Source organism: Arachis duranensis, chromosome 1 (assembly GCF_000817695.3).
Source record: "Arachis duranensis cultivar V14167 chromosome 1, aradu.V14167.gnm2.J7QH, whole genome shotgun sequence".
Lineage (NCBI taxonomy): Eukaryota > Viridiplantae > Streptophyta > Magnoliopsida > Fabales > Fabaceae > Arachis > Arachis duranensis.
The window spans coordinates 41,049,181-41,058,243 of NC_029772.3; positions in this window are offsets into that span (position 1 = coordinate 41,049,181).

Below are 9,063 nucleotides of genomic sequence, written 5' to 3' on the forward strand. Positions count from 1 at the left end.
AACCCACCATGGTATGGTCGTTTCTTTTTCAGTTTTATTTTGTGTTATTTATTTTTATTTCCTTTTTAATTGAACCTGAATATTATTCATTCGCATTGCATATTGCATAATTGCATACCTGCAAAAAAAAATAAAAAAAGGGAAAAACACGCTGGCGACGCGGCAGCTTCGCTGGCGACGCGGCAGCTTCGCTGACGCGTCCGCGTCACTAGTGCGTTGGGTAGAAAAGAATTGAACAGAAAGTCACACAAGAGCGTGGCTGGAGGCGTGCCAGTGGCACAAATCGACCCACGCGACCGCGTTGCCGACGCGTCCGCGTCACATTGGAATAATGGCCTCCCACGCGACCGCGTGCCCTAATTTTCGACATAAAGAGGGTGCACAACGAATTATTGTGCGAGAGTGGTACTGGATTGGTGCTGAACGCACAATTCTACCCACGCGGACGCATGGCTCACGCGTCCGCGTCATTCCCTTCTAAAGCCCACTCACGTGATTGCATGCCCTACGCGATCGCGTCACCCTGAATTTGGCAAATAAAATAATTCGAACAGAGAGTTATGCGAGCGCGAGGCTGCCCTCGCGCCAGTAGCATAAAACGTGTAACGCGACCGCGTGACCGACGCGACCGCGTCGATTAACTTCAAACGCAAGTCACGCGACCGCGTGCCCCACGCGTCCGCGTCGCTTGCGCCGCACAGCTTATCCTAGTTTGCCAAATACCTTATCTTTTCCTCCCCAATCCGAATTTTTCCCTCCCTCCTTTCTTACTCACTTCTTTCCCTTCTCATTCTTCTTATCTTTCATTTTATTTATTTGCATATTTCATTCATTGCATTTTAATTTAGTGCATATTTTTCTTTTCTTTTCTAAATTTATTATTTTTCCTTTGGTGTTGATTTTCTTATTTAACTGTTGCATCTTTCTGGTATAATTTTTAGTGACTTGTTTCACAATATTGGGTGATGCTATTTTTTTGTCAATGTCAATCTTTTATGATACCTGTATTCCTTTTGCATTGACATGAACTTACATTGTCTTTCATTACCCACTCTCTTCCCCATTGTTGTACATTTTGTACCACTGGCATGCCATGGCTTCTATTGTTTTCTCCCGTACATGTTGAAGTTTCCATGTAAATGAGACCCTTATCATTTGGCATTAACCCATCCATACTTCATTTTTTTTCTTATCTTTATTTCTGGGTTACTTTTCTTCCCTTTTTTCTTTCAGGATAGCCACCCGGAGGGGAACCGGAAGACGTTTACATGGGGAGACAAGACAAGTCCATCTACACAATCTTTGGAGAACAGCATCAGTTGGAACAACCCGTCCACCTGCACATCTTAGCATGCACCGAGGACGGTGCAATCTTTAAGTGTGGGGAGGTCGATACCGATCTCCATGGGTTAGTTACTCTTCTGTCTTAACACCAGTGGTTTATTTTCCTTGTTAGTTGTTGCATTTGCATGTTTGTTTGATTTTATGCATTTAGTCACTACTTGGTTGAAGTAGTATTTTCTTTTTCAAGAAATTTTTATAGTATTTCACTAATTTAAATTGAAAATTTTTTGTTAAATTTGTTTGAAGTTGTATTTAGAACATAGGTAAAAGCTAGAACACACAACCTATAAGATTTAAGCTTAATTGTATGGTTACATTATTTAACCATAATATTTTATTCTTGTGTGTTTTCTTCTCTATGATTGCAATCTTTATTTTGTTCCATTCTATATGTCCAATATTTAGTGTATTTACATGTTTGCATATGATTGAGGCCATTATTTGATTTTAGCTCACTTATCCCAAATAAGCCTACCCTTTACATCACCCTTGTTAGCCACATTGAGCCTTTTTAATCCCATTCTGTTCTATAACCACATCACTAGCCTTAAGCAGAAAAACAAACATAAAAATCCCAAATTGAATCTTTGATTAGCTTAAGATAGAGATTATGTATCAACTAAGTGTGGGAAAACTGTGGGAACATGGGTTAATAAGGGAATATATCATGTTTCTAATTCTGAATATTGGGAAATTTGGGTATCTACTCATGTAAAACAGAAAATTAAAAAAATTCCATATGCATTGATATGTTATTTTAGTTTTTATATCTCTATAAAAAAAAAAGAAAAAAAGAATATATAATATAAATAAATAAATAAGGGGACAAAATTACCCCAATGTTAAGCTAATAAAAGATCAATGCATATGTGACACAAATCAAAAGAAAAGTTGACACATGAGTATGTGATATAAAAGTGAGAATTATGGGTAGCTAGGCATGATTTTAGAAATTATATAGCATGTATGTATGTTAGGTGATAGCTCAGGTTACTCAAAGATTCAATTTATATCTCACTTAGCCATACATATATCATCACCCTTGCCTTGGCCCCATTACAACCTTGAAAAGACCTCATGATGTGTGCATGGGTATACTAAATATTTGTTGATTGGTTAGATGAAGGACAAAATTTAGAAAGCATGATTAGGGAGGAATAGAGTGATTGACCCTAGACACTTGAGAGATTAGAGTGATATACACTACCAATGAAGGTTCAATGCTTAATTCTATGTTCCCTGCTTTCATTAGCTATCTTCTTACAAGTTTATACAAGTCTACTTGTCTTTATTTTATATGATTTGAATTAGTAAAATCTGATTTATGTTTGTCTTGGAGAACTTATTTATTTCTAACCAAGTAGGTAGAAACATTTTTGCATGTAGTTGCATTCATATAAATAGGTTGCATTTTATACATCCTACCATTCCTCTTCATCTTTATGGTTTCTCTTGAGCTTAGCATGAGGACATGCTATTGTTTAAGTGTGGGGAGGTTGATAAACTCATATTTTATGATATATTCTGTGCTTAATTTGAGTGATTTATTCAATCCTTCACCCACTTATTCATGTAAATTGCATGGTTTTACTTTCCCTTCCTTATTATGTGATATTTGTGAAAAACATGTTTTCTATGCTTTGAAATTAATTATTTTAATTACCCTTTATTATCATTCGATGCTGTGATTGGTGTGTTGAGTTGTTCTAGATCTCCCAAGGCAGGAATGGCTTAAAGGATGGAAAGGAAACATACAAAAATGGAAGGAAAGCATAAAACGGAGTTTGTGAAGAAACTGGCAGCGACGCGATCGCATGAACGACGCGACCGCGTGCCAAGAGCGAAGAAGCAGCGACGCGGCCGCATGACTGACGCGACCACGCACCTAAAGAAGAACATCTATGATGCGGCCGCATGACTGACGCGACCGCGCGACAAGGAAAACTCCAATTGACGTGACCGCGTGACCCACGCGGACGCGTGACAGAGGCCACGCACCAGAAATTGCAGAAAAAGCTCATAGTGAATTCTGAAGCCCTTTTTGGCCCAAATCCAAGTCCAGAAGGCATAGACCAGAGGTTATGAAGTGGGAGAATGCATCCATTCAGAGAGTCTCCGAATTTTTAGTCACTTTCCATGATTTAGGTTTAGTTGGAGAGAGGTTCTCTCCTCTCTCTTTAGGATTAGGATTTAGATTTATGATTTTATTTGCTTGAGGATTATCTTTTTATCAGGTTCAATATTCCTTTTTCATTACTTGTTTTCTCAATTTAGTTTATGAATTCTTCTATGTTACAGATTACTCTTTCGAATTAATATTATTTGAGGTATTTCAGTTAATATTGCTTTCTTTTATTTATATTATTGATTATTCCCAATCTGAAGATATTTTTATTCCAGTAGATTTAATTCCTTTTCCTTTTGGTCTTGGTTAAGAAATCAATAACTCAGGAGTTATCTTAACTCAACATAATTGATAACTGTTATCTTTGCTAATTGAACTGAACTTCAATAATCCCAACCTTTTCTTAGGAAATAAATAGGATTCGAAGGTCAAACTAATTAGTCCCTTGACTTTCATTTGCTTTAGCAAAGGTTAACTGAGTGGAATTAAGATTCAACTTTCATTATTATTGATAAGAATAACTAAGTCTGGACTTCCAATTTCTCATACCTTGCCAAAGGGTTTGCTTTACAGTATTTATTTATTTTAATTGCCATTTAAATTATTTGCCATATTCATTCATCATTCTCAAAACCCAATTTACAATCTCCATAACCAATAATAAGAACATACCTCCCTACAATTCCTTGAGAAGACGACCCGAGGTTTAAATACTTCGATTATCAATTTATTTAGGGGTTTGTTACTTGTGACAACCAAAACGTTTGTACGAAGGGATTTCTGTTGGTTTAGAATCTATATCTACAACGCGACTATTTTTATAAAATTCTTTACTAGCAAAAATCCTAACGTCAGTAAGTAATCAAAAATGAAAACAAGAAAGAAAGAGCAATGTGGAAGAACAAACCAGTGATAGGGAGAGGCCGCGATAACTCAGATTCTCTCACGGTGGAGGAGAGGAGAACGGTCGATGGCGGCGAGAGGAGGATGTCTGGGCAGCCACGTGACTCAAAGACGGCACAAACGCGCATGGGGTGCAGTGAACAGGGGTAGGTTGCGCACACCGTGAATGAGGGATTTGGGGTTTCACACCCTATAGAGTAGAGGGGAACGGTCGACAACAGGGAGAGAAGGTTGGGTTGGCAGTCATGCGACTCCACGGTGACACAGCGGCGCACGGTAGATCAGAGAACAGGGGTTTGCCGCTTCCATTCTCCACAGGTTTCCCATTGAACTGATTTGGAGTGAAATTAGTATATTGGGTTAAGGTTAACGGCGGGGCTTCATGAAATCGATGCTAATCCAATTGATTCCGCGTCACATTGAAAAATTCGGATGCCATTCGTAGCTATCTTGGCAAATTGCAGTAGATGGAGGAAATGCAGGCAATTTGTTGCAGCTATCTTCTGTATTTTTTGTAGTACAAGTAAATTCGATTTAGTACTATAAAGCCTAATTCGAATTCAATAAATTTAATTTACATAAAAATATATAACGAGACATTCACATAATATTTTTAAATTTAGAGGATACACATAAAATTAGTTTAACTTTAATTTATAAAGGTCATTTACCCTCTTTTCTATTTGTCAACACACATCTACATGTGTAGACTGAAGAAGCCATCACCTTTTCTATAGAAGACTTCGCCTTATTTAGATATAAAATTATTTACGTAGTTTTAATTATTGAAAGAGATGATTCATTTCATGACAACTTAGGCTATGCTCAAGTTTTATAGTTTTATCGTTGTTGCACATTTTTTTTATATACAAAAATAACTATACTATGCATATATAAAAAATTAATTATTAAATTAATTATTTGTATAAAAATATAATAGAATATAAAATAATAAAAAATAACTTAAAATTTATTTATTAACTAATTTTTAGAATACTCTTAATATTTTTAGATAAAAAAATTAAATTTCAACACAAAATAGGTTAATGATGATGTATATTGTTTGGACTGTTAAAAAAATTAAGTTCTAAGATAAAATATACTTTCTATATTTAATATTTATGAAATATTTTTAACATTTAATTTATTTAATTTTATTTTTAATATTTTTTATTTATATCAAAATTATATTTTTACGTTAACTTCATCTAAAATATAAGAAACACAAGTAAAAGTGTTCAAGAATAGTTTTGACACAATCAAAAATCTTAAGAATAAAATTAAATGAGTCAAAAACATTAAGAACAAAATTGATCATAATTTAAATGTTAAGAATATTATTAAAAAATTATAAATATTAGAAATAAAAAGTATAATTTATCCTAAATTTTAAATATAAAACAATTCATGCATCTAACTTTATTTATTTGGCAACAACATTTTGAAAAAATTGTTTAAAGACAATTCAAATATCAAGAAAACCTCACATGCTAGAAGAAATGGTTAGTTAGTCATGAGATGGCAAATTACAAATAAGTCAAAAGGTGGAATCAAATACTCAAATTTAGTTCTGCAGCAGCTCACATAAACACAGGTCGGTACATGATTGCAGAGGAAAAAAAAGGTAAAACAAATGGCATCTGCAAAAGAAAAAGGTTAAAAAAAAAAAGAAAAGGGAGGAAAAGCAGCCCCTCAGTCCTAAGAGGCTCAAAGATTATTGGATAGGACGATGATAACCGGTACGGTGGGGTAAGGGATGAATGTCACAGGCCTCAAAATGATTCACAATAGTGTCTTCTTCTCTTGAAACCCTTTCTAATTAACCCATTATTTAATTTTTGTTTTTTTTTATTTTCACATGGTGTCAGAAGTGGGTTTATTTCTCCCCCTGAATCCCTCTGCCCCAAGTTCGTATATTAAGCTGATTGTTGCAGCGTATCAACATTTAGAAAGACATGTAAAGTCCAGCAGTCTCTGCATCCAACATCAAATTCAGACGAGTGGTCCTGTTGTTGTTCTTGTTATAACTATGAAGTAATAAGAACTTAGAGGGTTAGTACTCAGTACTCATTACTCTACGGCATCGACATCAGTCTAAATAATTATTATGTGGTTCCGGCTTGCATGATCTAATTACGTTAATAAAAACAAAACTCAGTTTTTAGTTGTATAATAAAAATCACAAGTCAACTAGATGTAGTTAGAGTATTATTAACATGTATGTGACTTAAAAACATGAGAAAATTTCATTTCCCTTGACACTCTCATTCCCTCAGTCACGGAATTCAAAAAATTTTAAAAGTGGAAGCAAAAATATATACATTAAAATAAAATTTGTTCAACATTATTAATTATATAAAGATATAAAAATTTAAAAAATTAGTAAATATTTTTATTTTTAAAATACTAGAAACATAATTTATAATTTTTTTATTTCTTTTTAAAATAATTAAATTTGTTATATATTTTTTAATTTAATTTTGATATAATGTTAGATGAAAGATTTTATGCATCTGTTTAATTATGTATTGTAATTTAAATTTTTTTCTTATTATTTCTAAAAATAAAAAATATATTCTAAATTAGTAAATTGATCAATTTATTTTAAAATTTTATATGCAACATAGGTACATATAATAGAACAAAAGATATAAAACAAATAATAAGGATGAATAAATTGAGAATAAAATAAAATATATAAAGTCATGAAAAAAATAAAATATTAGATTAATACTTAAACTATAATTGTTTGAATTAAAATTTGTAATTTAAAATTTCAAAAAGAGAAATAATAAAATTGAAAAATACAAAGAGTCATAGAGAGCTATATAAAAAAATATGAAGAATTTAAAATTTATCTTTTGACGAAGAAAAGATGATCATTAGACGAGGAATAGAAAATGAAAGTTAAAAATATAAAAATAAGAAGAGGATTTAAGGAAATAAAAAAATGATGATACAAACACTAAATTTGATTAGGTTAAATAATAATAAAAATAATAGAGAAATAAAAAATTAATTTAAAACTTTGGCAAATTAAATTTAATTTATTTGTAATGGGGTCATTTAAAATTTAAAATAGGAACACATTATATATAACTATTATTTAAAAAAATAAAAATACAGTGAGAGAAAATGCCCCCTCATGTGTGTGACTGGGTCTGTGCTTGCATCCCCTCTATTTATAAAATGTACATTTTTTTATAACTTTTAAAAAAATTTTCTTTAATCCATTTTTTAAGAAAAAATAAATTATTTTTTACAAAACTACCCTTTAGCGAAAAATTTTATTTTTTTCATTAAATTTTGCTTGTCAAAATACTCTTTAATAAATTAATTTTTATTGATTAAATCATATTTTTACCCAAATATTATTAAAAAAATTTAATAATTAAATTATTTTTTTAAGATACTCTTCAATGATTTTTTAATTATTAAATTATGATTTTACCAAAATTTTTTTAACAATTATTTTTATATTTTATTATTAATTTTTTAATATCAATATATATTATTTTAATATTAAATAAAAAATCTTACCACTATTAATATGTATAACAATTAATATATATTGATATTGAAAAATAATCTTACTCATATTTTTTAATTTAATGTTAAAATAATATATATTGATATCGAAAAATTATTAGTAAAATATAATTATAATTATTAACAAAAATTTTGGTAAAATCACAATTTAATAATTAAAGAATTATTGAAGGGTATCTTAAAAAAATAATTTACTTATTATTTTTTTTAAATATTTTGGTAAAAAAAATTTTTTGTTAAAGGGTATTTTAAAAAAAATTATTTATTTATTTTTTGAAAAATGGATAAAGTTAATATTAGTTAACACAAAAAATTTAAAATAGATTAAAAAAAGATTTTTTAAAATTTATAAGGGGATTGTCTATTTTAGAAATAGAGGGGAGAGAAGTATTATTTTAACATTTCTTTTTTTATATTTTTAATATATTCAATACATAAAAATTAAAATTTTTATTGTTATATTAAAATATATTTTAGTTAAATCCTTATAATTATTAAAATAATAAAAATAAGTACAAAATAATTTAAAATTATTTTATTTTATATTTCTTAATTATTCTTATTTTATTTTGTATTTCGTAATTACTATTAGAATAATTGAATACTAATAAATACAATAAGTGTGTAATTAGAAGGATAATTTATTTTAATAAATCAACTCTCCTCTAAAATTATGCAGATCCCCAATTTGGAAAAGGTTACGTTAAAGTCCCAAATTGCATTTATATATAAATTGAATTTAATCAATTTGATTTAAGCAAACACATATTAAATTGAATGTATAGGATTCGATTTACATGCAAATTGAATTCACATGTAAATCGAAGCTAATAGCTTCGAATTAGATTACCCTACTAAATCGAAGCAAAGAGATTCGATTTATGATGATACGTAGCCTTTTAGGTAAAACGAAGCCGTTAGGGTCGATTTAATATGTATGGCACCATATGATTAAATCGAAGACACTTATTTCGATTTATAGAGTACTAACATTTATAAATACGAGCTCAACGTGAATATTTTTACCATAGTGAAATTCACAATGGCTAGTGATGAGAGTTTTGTAGTTCTTGTGCACTATAGAAGGTCCATTAACAAAAAAAGTGATCAAGAATTAAGTTTAATGATAAGGACCCTCTAAG